Source organism: Halictus rubicundus, chromosome 9, assembly GCF_050948215.1.
Source record: "Halictus rubicundus isolate RS-2024b chromosome 9, iyHalRubi1_principal, whole genome shotgun sequence".
Lineage (NCBI taxonomy): Eukaryota > Metazoa > Arthropoda > Insecta > Hymenoptera > Halictidae > Halictus > Halictus rubicundus.
The window spans coordinates 4,859,085-4,885,191 of NC_135157.1; the positions used below are offsets into that span (position 1 = coordinate 4,859,085).

General features: G+C 40.1%; 1 long non-coding RNA gene across 1 annotated transcript in view; it reads right to left on the reverse strand.

Annotated features, from left to right (window-relative positions):
• The window catches only part of LOC143356914 (uncharacterized), a 167,971-nt gene that overhangs the window by 59,209 nt on the left and 82,655 nt on the right, over positions 1-26,107 (reverse strand). Inside the window, exon 2 of the long non-coding RNA XR_013082746.1 lies at positions 18,440-18,597. This is a non-coding gene — a long non-coding RNA (uncharacterized LOC143356914). The remainder of the gene's footprint in view (positions 1-18,439; positions 18,598-26,107) is intronic.

The window sequence follows — 26,107 nt, forward strand, 5'->3', positions numbered from 1 at the left end:
TGGGAGCGAAGCGGTTAATACGATTTCGGCGCGAAAACTCTGCTCTCGCAGCATACAATGTATTTGATTAAAGCTGATCGATTGAAACAAAAGAAATCGTCTCCAAGGAGATATTGATTTTTCGAGAATCATCTGGCAATATTGATTCTTGTGAATTCAGACATTCGATTGCTTCAAGTTCGCTTTCTTAAATAAACGATATAAAAGACAAGTTTTGAAACGCATTTGAAGTGGTTAGAAATAAAGTAGACATGTGTGAGAAAGTGCGTCGGAAAGTGTGCCCACATTGAGCCCGGAAGACGAACATAATTATTAGGACATATTCGCGTGAGTACATAATAGTGTGCTGTGAATCCGACGGAAGAACAGAAGATTCTGAAAAATTTGTAAGTATATTTTACATTAGTATTTTATGATCTAGGATTAGTATTTGTACGTAGAACATTCGATATAGTGTTTTCCTTCATATTTGGAAACTTCAAATACATGATCCTAATGGGCAGGGAGACAATGACATAGTACGGGCCTAGCGACGAACGTCCCTTTAATTTTCGTTTGCTCGAGACACGCACACAATTATGTTGTGTTTCATCGACACGGTCAAGGGGAGTGTAGTAGTAGGCTTTTGTCTATACGTATAACTTGATACAATCAAATTTTGCAAAAACTTTAGCTTATATCTACATAACTATTTGTTTGCGACATATGGTTCCTTTCAAACTTTCTCTTTTCTCGATGTATAGAGGTTGTTGATGTAGAAAAAACTTTCACAACAATTTACTTTGTTATAAAGAATTGTGCGACAAGTTTTTTTGACAAATGTCCACCGATCCAGAGGTGTAGATTCACATCTGGAATGGATGACCATTACTTTTTATACACCCTGTACAGTCGACCCACTCGTAACGCTGTTAATCCCTTGCCGCATTATTTTCTTCACGGCTTACCACGATCAGAACTTCTTTGTCCTTAACATTCTTCCTCGCAAAAAACATTTACACTTACTTCAATGCAATATATTATCTACCGGCGATTATTGCGCAAGTAGATTGCAGATTTTATGCAGTTATGACAAAAACGAGGCAGTCAAATATGAAACAGTAGAGGAATTAGAAGAATTTAATACTGTCGATATGTTATCGTCGACTTGTCAAGATTATTGAAGCTAGAAATAAATATTTATTTGGATCCAGTGCTACGAAAATAATGCAGAAGATATTTATTTTACGCGAAGATACACAGTCACATAAGTTTTGAAAGTCTACGGTCTATCTGTGAAGATTTTTCCAGAATCCTAGAATCCTTTTATAGCAACCGCAATTTCACTCATAAATCGAAAAACCACTCCCAGTAACGTAATCTTCTAATTTTGCTTGGAATTATTATGCGAAGGAGGATTTTTAAGCCAATTCCTTTTGGTACATCAAAATTATAGAAAATCGTATTCATGAGCTTCTGATGGATAAAGTGTTAAATATTGATAATAAACAGAACAAATTTCCCATTGCTTTTTTAAAGAAAGAAGTGACACGTTAAAAATTCGAATTATTTTCGGGAGTGCACCCATCGAAGCTATTACTCGGATCATAGATGATTCACGTCAACCCAAATTGAAGCCGTTGCACCTCCCAGGAGTCATTACAGCCGGACCTGTCAATAATATCCGACACGAGCTCCCGTCAATCACGCAATTCCTCAATTATTCAGAACCCGATTATTCGATTTCGAAGCCTCGCATATTCTTGTCACTCAAATGTCCGTTTGCTTAGCTCCGGCGATGAATCGACGGGGCAACAAACGCAAATTCGTCGCCGAATTCCGGTGGAAGTAACGGAAATGAAGCAGCGTCCAGTTCCATTCAACTCGTCCGGCTGAAAATAACAAATCCATCTACCGTTCCTTCCAGGTTGGTTAATCGTGATCCCGGTCGATCAACGACAACCGATCCAGGACCACCGTCACCGGTTCGTTGACTGACGTCGACGTTTGCTCTCGTCTCCGGGCAATCTGTCCCTGAATGAACAGCGTCCAGGATCCGAAGAAACGCGAGCGACCAACCCCGCAGCTCTTTTAGAACTAACGACCGGTGCCTCTACATTATTTATACCCGGTTCGCCAATGCGATCGAGTCGTTGCTACGAATCGGGAAAACAAAGGGAGGAAACGATCATGTTTTATTAGCCGGTGCACGTCGCGACGTCCGCAGGATTTGAAGCAGTTTATCGAACAACGGATAGTGACGTTTAAAAGGTCATTTCACGTACCGGGTGTCCCGATCGCAACGCGAACCTTGCACTGTCACTGATCAATCTCGAATGCCCACTGCTGAAATTTTTATTGAACCGGCGGAGGTTTAACCCCTTCTGATATAATTTCTTTCACAACTACCATAATTGGGAATACCCACATTTAATCCTTAATCCGTGAATTAAACCAGAACCTGTGTTCATTCATTAGAAATTGATTTTCATTCATGGATGGTTTTGCCCATTTTTCGTTTAAACCTATGCTAGACTTTTAATACAAGTCTGTAGGCAATGAAGTTCAATGCTCTTAATTACATTCTATCCAGCAGCAGATATAACGTGGAACCTCTGCTCAAAAGAGAATATAAAATTCCATGGAATGATGACACCCGTTTTCATACTTCCATAATTCATTTCAAAGAATATAAAAATTCAATAAAAAGTTAAACAAGAACACAAAGGAAAACAAGAATAGATATACATACAAACATAGCTGAACCAGTTGTCAGCAACTTAAACATAATTATATAATACTTTATATAATTTATAAGATGCCATTCGTAATATCGCTTTCGAATCGATGTGACTGAATGCTGTTAATAAAGAAGTATTTTTCATCGGTAGGACGGAAAATATGAGAATGGTCTAGACAGAATAAACGTTCTAACAATTTTCCATCTGCGTGAGGTCTGCCCACAGGCTTAACTTATCAACCGTGTCAAGTTATTTGCGAGTAATTCTGTCGCGCTGTCAAGATATAGCCGTATCCTGGATAACTGACACTCGCGGTAATCTAATTAAGTGGACTGATTTATTATTGAGAACAACCGGCGAGCTGAATCTAAATAAGTGAATCCGTCGGATACGCCGCGGCTCGGAATCGGGAACAGGATATTTCCAGGATCAACGGAATTGGATTAATTCTCGATCGTGGGGGCCCGGTTCCGAATCCCGTTTACCCACGTCTTGCGACTCGCGATCGATAAGAGAATTCGCCGATGTTCTCGAGATACGGCGCAGCAAATCCTAGACTCGGAAGACGTTCGGGACAGTTTAATTAGGAAAATGAATTCTCGCGTTTGTAACAATTGCGGAGGTATGATTAAACGCCACGGGGAACAGGTGCCAATTCGTTCCTTCCGATCGTTGTCACTTCAATCTCGCGACGTATCTGTGTCGAGGAAGCCGTTCCAAGATTACACCGAGAATTATAGTTTCTAGAGAATTATGGATTTGAAATAAAAGAAATAAAGGGAAGTTACGAATTTACGAAGACTACGGCACTATACCAGCTTATTTGTAGTGAGTAAATTGAAATAACGAACTACAAATAATAATAACAATTCACACTTGATTCAAAAGTACTCCGGAACTTCTTAATTACATTCTTTGAAATTGCAACGATGAGTAAGAAGCGATCGGTTCGATTATGCAGCACTATCGACTAAGGATAAATATAATGGTTACAAATAATAATCCAGCCATTAAAAACTTTATATCCGGATTAACAGTGAAACTACCAGAGGGTGAAAATGACTATGCCTCGGTGTAAAGTTATTAAATAAATTGATTCGTTTATGCGCTGATATAATAAAAGTCGAATGAAAGCTTGATAAGCGATATCCCGTAGTTTTTACGAGAAGAAGTAAGCCGTTCATTTGAACAACTCGGTGATTCCAGCGTTAACATTCGTAAAACTCAACACCGAGACAATGTAACCGCTCTCCCATTCGCCTGTAGCCTATTACAATTACTACATGCGATAGAAGAAAGTACCCTGCAAGTATATTTGAACTTTGATTGGTTAGGTTCGACCCCACAAGTATTAAAAAAATTAAAATCTTACTCGCAATACTGAAACAGATCCAAGTAGATTTGAATCTTTTACGATTAAAGTTTCTTTTATAATTGCCAATGAAATCAGTGGGACAAGAGGAACCTAATACTATTAACGTGAAGGCTTGCATTAAACCTACCAAATCAACATAAAGAGCCAATAAAAGTCAATAAACTCGTCATGAAACAGGCTACACACCTAAATAAAAACATACTGTTCCGTATAAAAAAAAGGTTACCTTAAGAAGAAGTACGTCCCCACCTAGACAAGACTTTTATTTGACACATTTTTTAAAAGAAACTGTAATTTCGGAAATAATTGCGTGCAAAAGTTTAACGCTTCGACTGCCAAACTAGAAACCTAAAAAATTCCATAAAATCAAAGTAAGTTATTTAATGGAATAAAAATTGAAAACAATTAAATGTACGATATTGAGTAGTCCTCCAACTTTCTTGCATTTTATAGATCCTAATCAAATTTGGTACACTTAATATATTAACGTAAAAATTCAATTTTAAACCTGGACAAATGATTCCGTCATCCACATATGGGTGACATGGCAGTCAACGTGTTAAACAGAACGAGATGTTAAACAGATCGTACAAGAAAATGCTTGTACGATCGAGCAGAGTCCGCAGAGGCTGCTAAAGATCGAGGAGGGATCGCCGGCGGAGGGAGTGCGCGTCGCCAGCTCTCGGTTTCCCGTTCTAATTAGTATCGACGTGCCACTTAACGAAATCGTACGGTCCCGAGTCAATAAGGAATCATCGGAACCGGGTAGCGTAGGCGGCCGCTCGTTACTGTCGCGCATATAACCGGTACTTTAAAGACTGCCCTCGCGGCTGTTTCAATCGGTCCCCGGGCCGGACCACACAGAGTGTCCGAATCTGGCGGGCTTAATTAATCGGCGTTAATTCTTTCCGGCTCTGTGGCGAGAATCCAGCGATGATCCTCGGGAATCGAAGGCCGGATCGGATGGGAACGGAACGGAACAAAACGGGGACCCGGTCGGAGACACACGGTTTGGCCTGGAGCAAAGGAGCATCAGAGAAGGACAAGGCGGTCGGCGAGGTGGCGAGGGGGCGAAAAGGAAAGGCAGAGTGCAAGGGAGGACCGTAAATTTCCGTTATGGGACTCCTCGTAAAGCCGGCTCCGGCCGGCGCGATAAAAAGGCCAGTCCACAGGTTGCTGCTCCCGAGAACGATTCTTCCTGGGCTTTTTTTTCAGTTCCCCCGCCGCCGCACCGCGAACGAGAATCGCCGGGAAAACTGTACGCGAGAGGAGGCGGCTGTCGTCCTCTCAAAGGTGTCCCTTAAAATTCGTGGGACACCTCGATCGGTAATGGAGACGAAGAGGGAAAGGGGGGCTACGGTGCACGGACGAGGGGCCAGTCGGAGAACCGCTCGTTAAGGCCGCTTCGCTCATCGGCTCGTCCCCGGGGCCCGTAATTGCTGCTGCCGCTCGCCCACGCAAAATCGCGTCAGGCGTAAATACGGCTTAATGCCCTGCTCCACCCATTCCTCTTTTTCCCGTGTCCTCCTTCTCTTCCTGGACCCCGATGGAATTTTTCTTTCGTACCATCGCGTCGGGCCATTCGACCAACGACTACTCCGTCGCGAGACAAATTACCGAGGGACTTCTCCATTTTGATTGCTTCAATTAATCCCTTGCACCACTATTTATTTTGTGATTGTAATGATTAGAATTTCTTCATCGTTCAGAATTTCATAGAAAAAAAAGGTAGTTTATATCTATTGTATGCCAATGTTTTCGCCAAAGGATATACACTATAGGAAATATGTATTAGCATTGCATAAAAGTTATTTCAGTGCCTAAAATAGTGACTAAAATCGATTTTTATTAGTTTCTTATGAAATATCTAACGTTCTAAATTAAAAATTACGTATGTGGAACTTACCAATACTACACCTAATACTTTTGAACGGTGGTGTAGGTATATCAACTACAACAAAATAGAATTTGATTTCGGTTTAAAGGAAATTAACACTAAACCTACCACGGTCAGAATGACCGGTTCTCTATTTCACAATTATTGAAATTATAAAAATATTTTTATAGGACATTACCGAATCGACTTCTTTATTGCAGCACATATTATAATGAAAATCGTACAAAGTTTCATTAAATTCAATCTTCTCCCTTCTATAAGACGTTTCACTTTTATATGTTTTGTGCTTGGTAAGTTTAGTATTAAAGTCTCTCAATGAGGTTAGAGTATTTTGGAGGGGCATAATTCGTTGCCCACAATGTTAGTGACTAAAAAGAAGATATTGAGGATAAGCGAACGAATTTCTGTTACGGCCCAACAATAAGAACAATAATCGTACTCGTACCATTTAGTCCGAACAAGGAAGGAGCCCCGCGAAATGACCGAGGAACATCAATATCCTCCAGAAGTCAGCGAAACACGCACCGGCCATTCACGTCGCAGTCGTTAATCTACCTCGATGCATCCGATTAAGTTCCGATCGTCGCGGCGGACTGAGTTATCGCAGCGCTTCAACTGCCCTTAACCGAACGCACACGTCGGCCGAACGATTCCGTACGGTTGAAATTCTCGCGGCGAGAGTCATAATTATTCCTTCGGGTCATTAGTCGCAAATATATCAACCGGTTGACACGTGAAAACCGCTGCGCGCCGCGCAAACGTTCACCGCGTCCTCGGTCTCCCTCTCTGTCTCTCTCTCTCTCTCTTTCTCTCTCTCTCTCTCTCTCTCTCTCTTTCTCACTTGCTCTTTCGTATTCGCGCACACTCGCATTCGCACTCGCACTCGCAGATATTTATCTGCGATATCTCTCGCGCGCGCACCTTTCTTCGACGCGACGCTGCGAAGCCGCAGGTGAGCACGCGTTCCTTCGCGGCTCGGCCAATCGGCGCTTTTCAACGCGGTGATACTTATTTATCGACACCGGGGCTCTTTGCTGGCGACGCTCGGCGCCGCCGGAACGCCGCGAGACCACTCTTCGACGCCTCACGAAACGATCCGCGAGCGGAAGACGCGGCGAAAGGATAAGTGTTAAGGTCTACCAGTGTATTCATCGGCACCGGCTGACAGATCCATACGCGGAAAGACAGAAACCGACAAATTCTATGCGATTACTATCAGACGTCTGTTGATGCTAAATAAAATTGGTACTGGGTCATATTAAACCAAGTCAAAGCTCTCGCTGTTTATTTTCGAAGCAAATACGTGGTTCGAAATGCATGAAGGATCAAGTTTTTATTATTCCGTGCTGGACGTTCTGTACGTTCGGGGGACGTCCCGAGAAGGTCTATGTGTCCTCTATACGTCCTCGTTACGCTCTTTAAATATCGTAGGAAAGTCCCATTTACGAAGTGAGATGTCCTGAGGACGTCCTGCGTCGACATCCTCAGAACTTTCTCCGAACGTCCGACAGTAACATTCTCTGTATGTTTATAGAATTTTTAAAAACACCATGGTAACCTCTCATGTTTAAAATTGCTAAACAATGTTGAATTGAATGAAAATTTCATTGAATACAAACACGTAGATCAGGTATATAAAAATTATACATGTATGTAATACATACATATACATATGTGGGATTGAGATAGGCCCTAAGAAAAGTCCTAAGAACACCCATGATACTTAAGAAATGGACGTTCTTAAATCGTACGAAATTTAAGTCTTGCGAACATCCTAGGCATGTTAAAAATGGACATAGGACGTTCGGACATGAACTGAACATGAAACGGATGACCCTAATAAAATTTCTATTCACTAATTTTCGCAACTGTATCATACAATAACTGTAAATATGAAGTTTCTTTAACTTCTTTGAAACAATTGGGGTTTTTAGTTTTAAACTACATACTTAAAACAACCATAGTAAATTTTTACGTAATTTCAGAAAAGCCCCAGTACGATACTTCATAGTCGAGTAGACATGATACCAAACAAGGATTAAAATACGTTTGTATAACACGTAATATTTACTAAAAGCTTCGAGTAAATAGAAAGTCTAGTTATAAGGAATAAAATTAATCTTCAAACGTATAAAATTAATTAATTAATTTTGTTAAATTAAGGTGGCAACAGTTACTAAAGCATCGTCCTTACTATAATTTAACAATAGACTAAATCTAGTTCGTGTTATACCTTATTTCGCGTCTTGTATCTTAATAAGACTGCGGATTTTATGCAAAATGAAAAATCGTTTGCATTAATTGCAAGACATTGGAACCAAATAGAAATGTATTCCTCCCTGTAGTAGTTTTATTATGTTGTGAGAAATATATTGATACTCTTATATTCTTGTAACCTTTTTATGGTTTGAAATTACACCCACCCATTTTTGCCAGAAATGCATAAAATCCGCAGTCTAATCATAATAATTTCCGAGATTTTACACCGACGGCATCTTTTAAGACTACAACACACATCATCTTCATATTGTAGAAGTCACGTGGCCTCGAACTTGTGTCGAAACTACTGTTAGCAATTCCCACGACGCTCAACAAACTCGGTACAAGGTTAAATCGTTAAATCTGCAAATTATTTCATTAAAAGCGAAAGACAATATTTCCGTGAGTCGGGAAAGAATTCGTCAAGAAAACGGGTGAAATTATAGGACGCGAATTAATGTACTGTGTTGATACACCACCTGAAACGTTTATACACTCCTCCCATAAAATTCCTAAAATCACACAGCGAATTTGTCAGCGCTTATTCAATGAAACCGAACGCCAAAACGAAAGCTGCGTAAAATCCGAGTGAAAAATCGGAAGGCGGTTAACCCGGTCGTCTGAGTGGCTCGTAAACCTGTTAAAAATCGGCAGAAATGAAACGGCCGTAAAACCGAAAGCGATCTCATTCTGCGGCCGTGGTGCGGGATTCCGCCGACGATGTAGTAAACGATAGCGAGAGTCGCGCAAATACAAATTCGCGTCCGATCTTCACGGTCGTTCTTCTCGCGGGAACGGAATCGAAACGGAACGCGATCGGCGGCGGCGGCGGCGTCGGCCGAATCGAACGGAACAGGTTCCCCGGTAGCGAACGGAAGCGGATTATCGTGCGATCTCTCGCGGCGGCGTGCATCGAATGAAATCGAGCCAATTACTCGCGTAGGAAAGTGCTCGCACTCGCGTGATAGCGAGATCGGTCCACGCACACGCACCGATAAAGGCGGGGCAGCTTAAAGCCGCACGGTTTCACGCGAGTCCGGGCGAAACGCCTCGCACCTGTCGGCCGGCGATATTTAAAATTATCGGGCGTTTACATTTTTTATAATTAACGCGAGGCACCGCGCTCGAACGGGTTCCCTCTGTAATTTCAGGCGCTCCTTTGCTCCCTCTCGCCCCTTTTTTTACCAGCCTATTCCCCTCCCCCGCTCGGTTTCCTCGGTGCCATTATTGCCGGGGTATTCTGGTTTTGAACTTTCAGAGAGTGAATTCTTTTTTAAGTATTTTCTTTAACCTTTTCGATATAACCAGTGACCATAGTCATCCAACGTCTGACGTTCACGTTAAATTTTCGGATTGTTCCATAGCTTTCCGCGAGCAAACTATACTTGTTGTCTCAATGGTTAGCTGGTCTTATGTTCTGTATTAATTTTATTTTATGTTACAATGGAATTTAATTACATCAGTGTTGAAATTACAGCGTACCGTGGTAACAAAAATTTGTTTGTATTTGCACACTTAATTTAGTTGTAGACAGTTGAAGAATGCAACTCGCAACTGAGACGCGCCATCGTGTCGTAACAGGAGATACAAATAAATAAAAAATTGGACCATTAAGAATTCAAAGAAGTTATGTTATGTTACGAAAATTTATAGATTTGGACGCATTTGATGTTGGATTCGACGAGCAGAAAAGTTAGAAAAATGATACGCGGAAGAAGCTGTAAGATGATAGTGCATTCGCGATATGGGGGTGTTTAAGTGGCACATATGGCGTTGGGTCGCTGTGTCATGTTAAAGAATACAAAAATAGATTGAAAATTCAGAGTTTCGAAAAACGTAGTCTATCTTTGAAACCATCAACCTCTCCACGAACCAGAGATCGTCGTTTGCTACCGCGGAAAATCATAAAATCTCGAATACGTTTCTCCAGTTTCGATTTAACGAGCCCTCGGATCGATTTTTACCGCGCCTTCAGCGTTTCGCGCAGTGGATTACTTTTGACGGTAATATCCCGCGTGATAGATCGCGTTAATCCCGGCCTGATCCGACGAACTTATTAAACAAACACGCGCTCGCGCAAAGGGGATCCAACGTCGAGGCGTATAGCACGATTGACGCAGCGCCACGAAAGGAAACCGCTCAACATTAACGCGTTCCACGTCTGCGTGGGCGGCTCGAGCGCGATCTTATCGCGGTGATCGCGAGTTACCGGTGTCCGTTCGGTGTTTCACTTCACCCGGAGCCTGCTGGGTACTCGGACAATGACGAAAAACTCGGGTGTACGTCTGTCCAACTAGGAAGAGATCGGGGATAACCAGATCAGCTCCGCTATCGCTCTACAAACTTTTTCGCATTTCGGTGCTTGTAGAACAATGATCTTATCGAAGCGGTGTGTGTACGCCGCGTCCGACGCGTGTGCGTGCGCCACTATGCGTGTCCGGCAACCGGATCGGTTGCCAGAAACTTTTCCAAAACGGGAACCACCGGTTGCATGGCGACGTCTTTGGTTCGAGCTCGATGCTTTTCCGTCGCGTGGGCGTCGTTGATACGATCAGAACAGTAGTCACATGGTGCTCGTACAGAGAACTCTGTCTCTATTAGCCGATTAATTTCACGCGACACGTCCGAAGTGGAACGCGCTTAATAGCAAGAGCGTTAAGGGGGTATTCTGGTTTCGAGTGCCATTTTCTTCGGAAGAAACGTTAAACTTTTTGGATTAGAATTCTGCACACGTTAGTTATGGATATTTGAAGTACACAGAAGAAGGTAAGCTAATTTGGACCAATTTTATATGTTTCAGTATATAGAGATACATAAGAAACTCACTAAGTGTACCTTCAAAATAATACCATCTATTAAATTTTAAAGAACATTTATAACCGTGAAAAATGAATTTAAAAAAATCGTGTCATCGGTCCAAATAAGGGAACCGGTTTCCTAAATTGGACCATTGGCTTTCTTAACGACAATTGGAACAAATGTTTAATGTTTAATGTTTGACATTGTACAGAAACCTAAATGTAACATAAACTCTCAAAATTGTAACTGCAAATTATAGATGAATAAGTAAGCTTTGTGATGATATAATAAGACTTGTAATTACTTACGTTTAGATGAATTAACGGCTTTCACTCTTACGTCGAAATAACTAATTTTCTACTTACAAGATGCTTATTCAAAATCGCACAGACTTCAGCAATCTTTGGATATCATAGTGGTCCAAATTAAGTGATGGTCCAAATTAGGCTACCTTCCCCTATGTTACTTTTTCAAGGAAAAACAAATAGAATTACGTGGATTGTATATGGTCGGGGAGAATATTAAGAGAAACTATTCTTTGATACACGCCGAACGTAGAAAAGGACAATAGTGAAAATAGGAAATAATGCAGGCCTCTCGAGCTTTGAGACTGCTCACGGGGTATACCCCGCCATAGTGGGGATAGTTTTGCGACTTTTATCAGCCAGGTGTTTGCGATATATATCGAGAAAAACTCTAACTTTTCTAAAATTGGACCAAACAACTTAAGTCATAGTTCATGCGAAAAACAAAATTTTTCTAAATTCCTATTGCTACAGAATTTGGAAGAAAATAGTGAAGGTCACGATTTTGAACTTTTTCATCTGTGCCTATGATAAAAATTTAAAACATGCGTTTCGTAAATCTATAGGAGTTATATACGCGTACAAAATTTTGTCGAAATCGGTTGACGCATAAAAAAGCTATAAGCGTTGAAAGATGTTAGAATCTTTGAACTGTGGGCTTACGATTGATCTAAATCGCAGTTTCTCACAATTTTGAATTGTTCATAGCTCGTAGCAATTTTAATCGACTTTTAGTTAGAACTACAAAATGCACATTTTCAATTTTTAGGACAGGCACAGGTAAAAGAGTTAAAAATCGTGAACTTTACTTTTTTCTGAGCAGTTTCGACCAATCGTAATTTTTAATTAATTTTTATTTATACATTATCTGCTAAACTAATTCTTCTAACTCCTAAACAAAAACTTAAGTCGTTTAGTTCAATATTAAGTTGAAGTTATTAGTTGTTAAAGGGTGTCCACTTTATTTTGTCCCCGACTGTATATATATTTTTATAGAATAAATCGGGAAACCGGAGAAATTTGATACAATCAAATTATCTAGACTATAAGTAGCACAATTATGGCTAGATATTTGAGGTTTGTTAGTTAACTGTCACTTACAATGAAATTTACCAACTGACAAATATTGAAAGTACTTTAAACAATAAACGTACAGCATTTCCGCAATTATCTTTACTTTTTATTTTGTCGAGTTAGTAATAGGTTTACGGAGCATTAAAACTGACTGTTTTACATTATAAAAAAAAACAATGGATCAGGAAAAGTAAAGGATCATCAAATAAGAGCTATGCATGTTCAAATTGAAATAAAAACATAACAGTATAAGATATCAATGTAATTTTATTTTTTATTCATTGGTATATGCCATTATGTTATAAAAATAAATTCATTTACGTGACAGCCTCTGGGCTTCTTTAAAAAATCGATGCGTGAACACCAATTTTTGGACACTTTTTCACATAAATCGGCACCTGTGGCAGCAAAAACAAAATTGATGTTGGTTTTTAAATCTTCGAGCGTTGTCGGCTTATTGGAATAAAGCAACAATTTATCAGAACCCCAGAGTCAGTAATCTAAAGTTGTTATGTCGCATAATCTTGGTCGTCAGTTCACATCAGCACTGCGAGAGATCGATCACCAAACTTTCTCTCGATAATCGAACAGATTAATTATTTTTCGCATAAATTTTAACAATCTCTACACGCTGTGCGACTGTATATTTTTCCATGGTAAAACGACAACCAACACTCAACTAATTTGTAAAACCTGAAAAGAAAGAAGAAAAAAATGAGGATTCAGTATGCTGTCAAAGATCTATAGCCTTATTTCGAGTACCGTATATATACCCAAAGAAATAAATATATAATGTATGTCTTATACTCAAGCGAGTTCAGATTTTATAGTTGCGTCTGTTTAACATTACGTTTACGGAGCACTAAATGTGACTATTTTTCATTACATTATAAAAATAACAAAAATGTATCTATCCAAATCTAAGCCCATCTTTTAATACTGCAAATATATAAATGTGTCGAATAATTCCTCACGGATGCATCTTTACAATCTCAATAATCGTAAATTGAGAATATTAAACCTAGTGTTAATTGATTTGGCAAATGAACAGCTCACATAGCATAAGGGACGTTTTTCAAAGAAGTTCTACGATACATGTACTAGACAGAACTTGCCAAAAAGTTCGCGAACGTTTTCGATCTGGTGTAAACGAATCCGCGTTAGGAACTAATGAGACGACCTAATATGTCGAGAGGGACGTCCAAGAAATTCGCGTGCTGCCGGACGTCGCGGACGTCGGCAGTCGAACGCGCGTTGCTCGATTACGCCGAGCGGGTGATCTATTGCCTGAAGATACGGCATAACGCCGCGACGTCTTGGCCACCACGGCATTGCCAATGTCCGTCGTGAATCCTGCCGCGGTGCTGGATACCACGTCGATGCCGTGCGCCTTTACTTTGTCCTCAGTTTGTCATGAATGACAATTTATTGGGTCCACGCTTTGAATGGGAGCCCGGCCTGCGATCGCGCGCGGACTTGTGTATGGAATCGATGCTCGACGCAAACAGCATCTGCGATCCTGCTCGGGCCAAGCTTTCCATGAAACTGCTATCGGGCTCTTGGAACGTTCGGAGTACCTGGTTCAGTCGTTTCAAGGCATACAGAGGCTAGCTTGATAGCCAACGCGCCGTTCTACTGCCTTTACAAATCGGGACATTTGTGTTTGCCGTTTCTAATCTGTACTTGACAATCTCAGAAATTAGAGTGTCCTGTCTTCCTCATTCGAAAGTATCGAATTAACTAGAATTAGCTTAACGTTAGCTTCCTTCTTACTTGTTCGCATATTCTTCTCCATTACTCTGTAAAGGATCTTATGTATCTTATGTCTCCTTAATCGCTTGCTTTGTAAGCATGTTAATATATTGTTGAATAAAAACTGGTAAAAACTCGTTGGCAGACTGTGATACTTTCAGGTAACACCAATTTATATTTCTAAAATAAGTCTACATAACAATCCTAAAGTCACCATATTTTCAGATGAACATGGGAAATTTCTGAAGAAACTATGGACGCGAGAACAATGTAATATCTTTATTCACTCTATATTGAGAACTTACAATTAGACTGTAGTATGGTGATAGTTTAAACTTATAAAGCTAATTCCTTATCGAAGCTTGAATTTAAAAATTAATGGAGTCTGCTCCCACAAGGGTGGGAGGAACGAATGTTTGGAGGATTAGGTTCCTCAGCGAGAGAACTAGGGTATCCGGGCATTCAATTAGCCGCGAATGCTAGAAATTAAAGTAGGAATCTGTTTTTCGCCGCCAGATTCGACATAGAATGACAGACATAAACGCAGCTGATTTTCTTGCCACGACTTCGTTATATCCTCTCCTCAGCACGCAGGATGTGCTCGTCCTGACTCTCTTCCTGCAGGGATGCTAGCGACTCGCGGAATGCGTTCTTTCCGTGTCGAGATTTACTGCGTCATCTGGCGCGGACAGTGACACGCGGTGGAATGTTGACTGTTCGTTGCAGCTCGCTATCTAGACATCGAGAGATAAAGTTTCGGTGGTGGATTCATCGGGGAATGATTCGCAAATGTGTACGAAAAATTGATACGTGAGGATTTCAGTGAATCTAGTCGTGGCTGCCATAAAAAATCGTCAGAAGCATCCGCCTTCGAGTTGATCGTAGAAATTCCATTTCCAGTGAAGAACCAAGTGGGAAGTATGTACAGTGAATCCGCGTTATATGTCAGCAGGCTGAGTCTTGTCGTCGTCCGGACACTATTCTTTGATGCAGTGCCGAACGTAGACAAGGACAGCGATAGTCATTGCCATTTACAGTTCACCACGGTCCGTAAATAGGTCGTAATTCGTGTGTCCTATGACTTATCTGTCAAAGTCACAGCGGGAAAATACCGCCGACAAGACCCTGTTATGTTCACACTCCTCAGGCGGCGGCGCACAATGGGCAATTTGGACAAAATCGGATTCAAAATCAAGGAACTTTCGATAGGAATGAGGTAGAGCGATGAAATCTTTTTTAAATGAAAGCTGCAACTTTGTAGAATATGGGAAAAATAGGGAGATTATTACCATCCAATCATTTCAACGAAAAAATTACTTCATTAGTTTTTGCCACAAAAATCTATTTTTTGCAAAATCCTGAGGTCGTAGACAAATTTTGAGACCAGATTTGAAATCAGCGTGAAAAAATCTATGGGAAATGATGTATAGCATATTAAAAAAAAATTTTTTTTCCGCGCGTGGTATTGGAAAAACTAAAATTTTCTTGAATTTGTGCGCGTTCAACGAATTTTCTCGAGGTTAAAAACGTTCGTACCACAATCTCTCTATTTTTCCCATATTCTACAAAGTTGCAGCTTTCATTTAAAAAAGATTTCATCGCTCTACCTCATTCCTATCGAAAGTTCCTTGATTTTGAATCCGATTTTGTCCAAATTGCCCACTGTGAGGCGGCTCTCGAGCTTCTTGGTCCCTCGCGGGGTATACCCCGCGGTAGTGGGGATAATTCCGCGACGGCTAACTCAGAAGTCTCGGCGACGTATATCCCGGATTCACTGTTAATCTACCCGCAAAAGAGAGTCCAAAAGAACGAATAAAATTTGTTCATTCAAAACTTTGTTTTCGAGTAAATCGACATGAAAATTCAGCTAATATGCGCTGATATTAGATAGGTATGACGCGTCTGATCACCACCTACCGATTCTACATATTCTTGCATATACTGAACCAAAGCACGCGAACCTGATGAATCTATAAACTTCCTTTTCTCGAAAACGAGACGTCAAACAAAAAAATGTTATTCTTCTTTCTCGACTCACTTTTGCGTATAGAATTACTTCCCAATCGATTGTCCACGGTACGCGGGACACCCTCTGCAAGAATCACTTCTACTAATTGTAGACTACACTCTCCACCTCGCGCGAACAAAGTGCAACGAACGAGGTTCGCGTAAAGAATGATGCTATGCGTAACGGCTGATGAATGTTAAAAACGAAAATGAATAATAGCGGAGGCAGGAGATGCCGACGCCGCTTGTCGATTGCGACAACTTATTTCAGAGGTATCTCGATAGTCGATCGACGTTTCCCGGTATGAGACTGGCAGGGCCACGGGAACGGACACCGAAGACAAAGAGAAAGGGGCTGTGGCATGGGAGAGATGAATAGATCGAGAAAGAGTAAAACGGGAGGAGAAAGATCGAGAGCTGCCGGAGGCGGGGGTTCGGGGAAGGAAAGGTAGACGGGAGAAGGTGGTCGCGACAAAAAGTTGGACCGGTCCACGACGCAGAAAGGCAAGCGTGGCGTGGCGTAGCGTGGGTGGAACGAGGACCAGTGACAAGTACGATCAGCCGGTTCACCGGGCTGATCGAGGGAAGAAGAGGAAGAAAAAGAGGCAGCTGCCGCCACAGCGAAGGGAGCCGGCGCGCGGGGGAGTTTAAAAAACGAGGAAAGAGAGAGAGAGAGAGGAAGAGAGAAGTCGGTGATGTCGGTTGAAGCCGCGTTCACCGGCAGCACTTATAATTTCTAATGGGTAGCGGCGGATTTTTTTGCACGAGGCCGGAACGGGCCGACGAGGCCCGCAATAATTTATATCCGTGAGGACAGCGTCGCGCGCGCGCGCTCGCGCCGGCGTGCACGTAAGAAAAAGCGAGAAAACGACGGACTCGGATCGCGAGAATCACGCCACTAAGCGTCACGCCGCTTCCTGTCCAGTCTTATAAGTTATTACAGAAATTCTATCGGTAAAAATGCCAAGACGTCCCTGCCACTTTCCGCGCAAGTCGCTTGAAATGTTCGCTATAAATGGTAGGAAACCTGTTCACCCCTTCCCGTACGATAAAGAGTCAGCTGGCGATGAAATCTTCATGATTTCAGAAAGAGTTCACCAACTATTAATGTCCACTCATCTCTTTCACATCGAAATGCCATGTTGTTCGTCTGTGATCAGCAGCGGATTTTATAGGTTCATGGAAAAATTGAATACATGAAAATTAAAACAGTGAAGAGATTACAAACACTCGAGGATGTCAGTATACCATTTTCAACTCTAGACTCAACTCTATTTGAAGATTGCAAGATATTTTGATCTGTCTCCAACAATCGATGCAGACAATTTTTATTTTTTACTAAAATTCGCAGTCTAGTGATCGATGTTTAAACGCGTGGCACCTCGTATGAGACGGAAATATGAACTTACAATTTGTTATATATTCAATTTTTAATCCTCTGGAACGTTATGAAATTTTAGAGACGCGTTGGCTTAATTACAGTAGAACCTCTGTAGTTGCACGAAATGGGACTGTAAAAGTCTGCGACCATCGAGGTGACCAACCAACTGCACGAACTCGCCGGTTTCAACTATGCTGCTGCTGCTGCGTCGAATCCCCACTTCACTTACTATCGCGTGCCACGTGTCACGTGTTTTCTGTAACTAGGTAACTATCCTTACCGCGTGTTGACGAAATGCAATTGACGAGATTCGCGTGCACGTATCGAGAGTACAACTACCGAGGTTCTACTGTATATAATTCTGTATTTATTTGACAAGAAGTAAAACCTCATTAATCACTAGATTTAATGCAGGAGACAGATTAAAAGAATTTCAAAATATCAGTGTATTCGTTTCAGCTTATTACAATGAATAAAAGGAGAAAATATTTCTGTTTGGCTTCATGCAATTGATGCAAACAATTTTTATTTTGCATGAACATCCCCCAGTGTATTAGTAATACTGTACTATAACACGTAATTTCTATCAAGCATAAGGAAAGAATGTACACGAGTTGACTTTATCAATATCAGTAGTATAGTCTACTTTGAGACGTACGTGTATCTTCATAACGAAATTTCGCAAGCATGGAGCAATAAAGTTATTGAAACATCCCAGAATTTTCCATTTGTACATTTTCGCATCGACGACGGACTATATTGTTACAATTTCTGTTTACTTGCAAGCACGAAGATACCGGTCGTATTACGTGTTTATAAAATGTTAAGACCATTGTGTACCCCTGTTATGCAAAGAAGCGATATAGTTACCGATCTCGAAAGTGTGCTGAGAGAAGATTGGAGGTGGATGACCCTCCTCACGATGGCTCGTCAGCAGTTTTTCAAGGCTCTCCGACTCCTACTCCCTAGGATACGGTATCGTCACGTTCCTCCTAAGGTAGCTAAGATCGTCTTCTTCCTCAGTGTATCTGAGAACGATATCATAATACTGTAGACGAAAGAATATTTGTAATCTGTGTAACCCGATCGTTGTAAACGTGAAACGTCATGCAATACACTTTGATCTGATAAAGCATCAAGTCGAACATAGCATTTTCTTATACAACAATTCTCGATTAATCTATAGTTTCTTCCCCCTTTGATAATAATGAGTTTACACTTATCGATTACAGTGTACAGTAATACCGTAGTAAAATGGCGCGCATGTTAAAATAAACGACAAAAGATAACTGGTTACCAATATTTTACAGCATCTTTCTCAAGTGTGATTTACAAGTTAAACACAGGAGTATAGACATCAAACCTTTTGATAGTCATTAACATGTCAGATTATAAATAGTATGGATATCGTACAATTTCTTCGTAAATACCACCGATTCTGACCCTCACCCTTAAGACGTATAAATTAAACACTGAGACGGTTAACAATGTGTCGCATCATTCGCACACAATACAGTTACAATGATGTACCAGCGACTGAAGTCTCTAGTCATAAAAACATTCTAATGCATCTATGACAAAATTGTGTAGGCAAAACATAAAACGGTACAAATATTTACAAAATTTATGAGCGCCCACAACCGCGTGTGCTTGTGAGTCATATTATTTTTTAAAAGTATACAAAACTCATTGACAGAAGAAATGAAGTTTTATTTGAATACTGTGGCCCGTGAATGATACAGGCAATTTTTACTTTGCATAAAGATCCACGGTTTGGAGATGATCGATAGCTATGATCGGAGAATTTTTAAGCAGTGTGCCATATTAACGGTACCCGTGTTCCGGCTGAAATAAAGTTGAAACGACACGTGTATAGATTGCCCGGGAAGACGTTTCCGGAAACTCGCTGGAGCCACGTGTGAACATCGATCCGCAATTTTCGCCAATAAACAACTGGGAACACGATTAAGATAAGCCTGACAATGGTCCGTTAATCCAATTACACGGTTTCCCCTTCACCCCGCTAACCGGTTCGCGACGGTTCACCGTTCAGATACCGAACGATAGCAGTGAATATTTGAAAAAAAAGAAAAAAAAAATTGTGTCACCGGATATTGTTATGGAGATATCGCGCATCGGATAGCTGATTATCCGAATATCCTTTACACGAAACGTCGATTATTCCATTACCACTTATCCGGGGTATCGATCGCGCAGGGAACAGGATACGGCTGCGTCGATATGCATGTACACGCCTATCCACGCACACCGATCAGCCGTGCATATAATGCGCGTATAATGAGATCTGTATATGTACACACCTGAAATCCCGGGCGCAGCGTAAATCAACCTGAACATTATTATGCATTCGCGCGATAACGACCTTGTACACCCTTTAATGCACCGTCACCTGCATTGCTTTTCGTAAAATTCGAGCATGACGCCAATGTGGGACCGATGCTGCTTTTCAACGCTTGACACGTCAACGGCCTTTCTCTCGTTCTCTCCTCCCTTTCTTTTTCTCGCGTTATTCGCCACACAACGTCGCCCTTCACCTTCGACTAATCGCGAAACTAACTTCTACAACGAAATTTTCGAGCATCCTCGATCAACGGACTGAAAGAAACCTTGCTTGCAAATAGATTTATCAGAGAAATCAATGGACCGATACAGACACATAATTTTCACAAATTCATTCTACAGATGACAAATAAAAGCTACATGATTCCCTTCTGCTTGCACTTTCAATTTTAGACAGTGCAAAATCACTTACTCGAATCGGACTGAAAGTAAACTTCTTCAAGCTTTTTTAAAATACTAAGAATATTTTTTCTTCAAAGAGCTAAATTGTGCATGGAAATCTTATGTAATAAAAAAGAATGAACAGTACGTAGTCATCTTTTACTATGTACGTAATTAAATGATACATTTGCAGCTTTAGGAATTAGATGTGTAGTTTTAATGCTTCTCCATTTCTTGTTTTCGATTCGACCACTATTTTTTTATATCACGTAAATAAAATCCAATTAATTGTCTGCATGTCGTTATATAATGCAGAGCATGATATTTATAACGAGACTGCTGACTTTATATGTTAAGATCCGTAGTTTATTCATAAATGATTTATAATTTGTCTGTAACAACATCATTTTTCACATTTTACAATATATAACATTCAACAGCTGACAAGCATGCTAAAATAAGACGACGTGTACGAGACACAGATTAAATTGGAGTGTGAAATGAAAACTGAAACCGCTACGATTTTTCTGGAGCGTACGAAGATTAAATTCTATTGAGCTTCGTATGTCATCACTTTTGGAGATTTAATCACGCAGTGCATAAAGTTCCGTGGCAAAACGATGAACCTCTTTCAACCCTGATTGTAAGAAATTTCCTTAAGCAATTACATTTCCGTAGTAATTCTGTTTTTGCCGGGTTGCGTGTCGGGCATCATTCGAACCGATATAAATTACATTGTTAATAGGTAGCGGAATGGATGTTAAGTAGTCACGTCGATCAACGAGATCGCGATAAGTGAGACTGCCGTTCGAGATAGGAAAAAGTTATACACATATAAGCAATCTTCCATTTCCCTTCGCGTTTTACTTTTGTTCGCTTGCGTCGAACGTCAGGCTCGATGCTTTTCAACGAGATTCGGATAGGTGTTCGACGGCGATACCGATCTCAAATAGAGCGATTGCAGTTCAAGTCGGAAGTCGTGGTCTTGATTTAACGAGAACAGAAAGCCGCTTTGATGAACGAGAGAATGAAAGAGAGAGAAAGAGAGAGAGAGAGAGAGAGAACTCAGGGCCAGTGTATCGATCGAGATATCTCGCGGCCGGCGTAATCGATCCCATAATTAAACGTGTAATCTACCGGCGAGATTTAAGGACGAGGGTCGAAAGGTGAAGGAAGCGCAGGTTCGTGATTGGGCGGAGATAAATTCGGCGAAACTTTTTCGAGTCCCTCGGCAACGGATTTCTTCCGTTCTTTTTCCACAGGATCAATTTAATTACTGCCGACAGAATGGTAATTTAAGTTACGCCGCACGATTACTCGTAATAATACGCCAGACTTAATGCTTCTTTCAAAAAGCATACCTTGGGCTCTGTTGCGGCCGTGGGAGATTGAAGCTTGCCGAATAAAAATAATATTCCTCGTGTCTAAAGAGAGTCTATTCAAGTGTTACGAAATGTTGTAGACTACGGATTTTTATACAAAATAAAATTAGCTTGCATTAATTACGAGAAACAGGAGCCAAGTAGTATATTTCTGCTTTCAATGGTTCAACAAGCATTGCACTAACACATTGACTTCTTCAAATTTACTTAATCCGCCTATTGATTTAAATTGCGTCAACCCATTTTTGTCATAACTGCATAAATTTCATCCATCTTCTTACTTTCAGTATGACTATGATAAACATTTTCACTTAATTTTTCTAAATTCTGCCATACTGAATATTAGAAAATAAAATAGTGTCTCATTTATGACAAAAACGGGCAGGCGTAATTTAAATCAATAGAAAGGTAATGTTATTGTTAATGGAAGAAGTGAATTCTTATTTCGTTCCTGTATCTGGGAATTGATGCACAACATATTTATTTTGCACAAAGATCCACGGTCAACTTATGGCTGTTTGAAGAACACAAAATAAGGTTGTTCATCTTTCGTTCTCATAAGTATGGTAAAATTATTTGTGTAATAAATGTTTAAAAAATTCATCTTTTTTCCTGAAATCGTTTGATATGACTACATTCCTTGATCGAAAACACACAAATTAAAAAAATAATCATTATCCTAAACCCTATAGCTCCCGAGATATTGACAAAATAGGGTTTTCACCCCCACTTTTGAGAGCTATTTTCACCCCCTAGATGTGGATCATTGCAGATAAAAAAAAACGTGTTAAATATTTTTCAACGAGCTATAACCTCTAGAAATTTCATTAACACTAGGTTTACGGGACCCGTCAAAATGACGGATTCTAATATTTTTAATTCACGAATATTGAGATTGCAAACATGGATCCGTGAGGAATTATTTAGCAAATTGATTTCTCTAGGTATATATTATTTAAAAAATGGTTACAGATTTCGATAGATATATTCATGTTATTTTTATAAGGAAATGTAAAATAGTCATTTTTAGTACTCCGTAAACCTAGTGTTAATATCGACGTGCTACGCTTGAGACCTAACGTAAGACAAATAAAATTGACAGAACAAAAATGTTGACACAATCGACGTAAATACGATATAGTTTATACTAATACGGATATTATGGCACGATAAAGTGAAAGAATTATTTATTGAATTAAGAAGAAAGGGATAAATCGTAGACTTGTATGTATATTGGATTCAACTATGAGTATTATTTTATATCAATGTACGGACAGATTTCTTTGTGATTTATTCATCATTTCGAATATTTCAGTAGAATTCATCGTCGAGTAAGGATTTTGCAAGGCTAAAAAGATTAAAAAGAAGAGACAGGATTGGCAAAAGTGTATCGTTCTCATAAAAATGACTGCTTCGCCGATTTCAATTTCGAGTCGGTGAGACGAAACGTGATGGAATTAACGACCGGCATCGTAATCTTATAATACTCACGGTCCCGTGGCGCAAACACGCGGATCACGTCGAACGTTCGCGGCGATCAGAAAACGTTTCGACCTGCCGATCGCGTGCATCGCGAAAATTAATCATCGCGAGAACGCCCGGAATAATATTTTCGACCCGAGAACATCCGGTGCGTCGTTTTATTTCGAACAGGCCGGGAAACGTACCGAGTCAGCACGTTGTCGAACGAAAGCTTGCTTCGTGTTGCGATCAGTCAATTGCAAAAACCATTTTTGTTGCCGCTGCATACGCTTCGCGTCGACGGTGTTTTCCTTTTTGTACCTCGCTACAAATGTTTCCTACTGGTACACGAATTTATATTGTTTTTTTTTTAGGTGAACAATATCGCGCGTGTACGAACATGGTCGATTATTCAAGTCGGAGTGTAATCGGGAAACAGTGTGTTATCGGTAAACTGCGAATATTATGCAATTTCTGGTAAAAATAAGTAGATAAAATAATGAAACGGTGAAAACATCAGAAGAATTAACCAATACTGTTACTCTCATCTCATTAAAATTCTTAGAAGAAATATATTTTTATTCAAACTTCCTGTAATTAACACAGACAATTTTCATTTTGCATTAAGACTCTCATAATTCATAAGTTTAGACATTTATTTTCTGCGGCTTGTTTATAACTGGCTATCTTCATTTTCAAAAGTTATTCTCCGTTATCTCATCTGAAGTAAGTTATGGTCGTGTCTACCATCTTTTAATAAGATCATAACTCGATTTCGTTCTACGCATCTTCAATAATCTTAATCTTCTTTTGCTAATGATTACGTTCACCTCTTAAGCTAATCGTGACTACCTTCTTTACTTTTAATTACCCTTTTCTTACATAGAAGAAAGAACATGATCATCTAGGTTAACCGTCGTTAAAGGTCATCGTCTCATAGATTATAAATTTATTCCACGTTCTAATGCGCCATGATCAAAATTATCCAGTTCCACTTCAGAAAATCAATAATCTTAAGTTTTTCTTCGAAGATTTGCATCATTTCATCACAATTATCTGTGAGCAGTAAGAACGAAAATATATGCAGTTGTAAGGACTGTCGTGCGTATAATAAACTTCTCGGAAACGTCGTGATCAGTATATTGGTAAAATATTTGTAAAACAAAATGTAGTATTAGTTAACTTACCGTAGCGTTCCAGGAAAGGTCTTGATAACCAATACCGTAAATGCGTTAAATCTATTACAGTACTCGACTGCTCTCGATGAGTTAAAGTAAAAGATTCACATGAACATGATCGAATATGTTGATCTAGATTTATAATACTCGTGTTCAAAGTGTTTCATAACGTATCTTTCGAGAAGGATCTCGCTCGATCATTCATCTTACGCGTTATAAATCGTGTGATTCGCGACTTCTGGTCAGGAAGCAATTCAAGTAGTCCGAACATACATCAGTCTGGCGGACGGTTGAAAAACATTATTTTGAGATATGTTGACATTGGCAATTAATTGACGGTTTATTACCAGCGAGCGGTAAGCTTGATAAAGATCGCAGTTCGGTTTACCCGGGGGCCTAGGTGTGCTGCCGTGCACTCGTACTTAATTAACGGTGTCGCGTTTACCTATGCGGCGATATTAACCTTTCCCGGCGGAGTTAAGGATTATGGTTATAGCAGCGATATAAAACATGACAGCGCCATAACTATAAAAGGATGAGAGGCCGGTAGTAAATATTCCTTTGGAAATCTATTCCCGTCCGATTTTACGATTACAAATCTGGAATGATTTAACTCTTATAAATCTTGATCAAAGCCAACGGTACGTTTCATCTCCGCTAATGACAATATCCTCGCCCAGCAGCGCCGTATTTGTCGAATCTCGCTCGGCCCGACTTCGAGAAATTCAAAAGCGCGTGAATCAGGTGTGTGCAGCTACTCGAGACTCAGGTACACGAAAAGATAAAATGTCAAATTAGATTGGAACAGAGTTGTGCAGAAGTACAATTGAATTACCCCACGAATTATAATTACTTTGTAATTGAATTATATTGTAATGCAGTCATATTGTAATTTATAATTCAGATCTCCACTCAATTAAATTACGATGTAAAACGTAATTGCAATTGGAGTACAACTATAAAATACTTTGTAATTAATTTACATAAAATAGCGTTACGTATTATGAACGAGGACGAAGAATAGAAAATACGCCGCGTAGACATCAACAAGTATACGAAAGAAGAACATAAAAATGTATTACGCTTCTTCAAAGTTTTGAGCTATATTTTGGAGAGCTGTATTTTAATTATATTGTATTTCAATTACAAATCTGATTAAAATAATTAGTAATTGAATTAATTGAAAGTATTGAATTATGTAATACAGTTACGACATGGTTGAATTACTATATAATTGAAACACAATGTAATTCAATTGTGTTATTGAATTACAATGTATTTCAATTAGCACAACTCTGGATTGAAAGGCCATGAAAAAACGTCGTACTCATGCGGTTAGAAATTTTTGGAATACTCAAGCTCGACTCCCCTCCCCTAACTGTATCTTCGCGTAACCGAACATTGCAAACTTTCGGATCCTGACCCGACCCGGCCCGACTAGAATGTCGAGTACCCGAACTTGAAGCGTTGAGATCCTGAGCAGATTTCCCGACCCGACCCGATCCGAACCCGAACCCCGAAATTTCAGATACCAGCACACCCCTAGCATGAGTAGATTCTCGAGCGAACAACGACGAAAACAGTGAGAATTCTCAGGTATCACAGTCAATTGTAAAAACAATTAATGTGTATATATATTTCCATCATAAGTGTGCAGCAACATACAGATTCGGTTTGTCTTTCGATGTACAGATACAAAGATTATCAACTTGTAATTGTATTGTAGAAACGGGTACGAAGGGGACATCACAAGATCTGTTCGAGCCTATTCCATC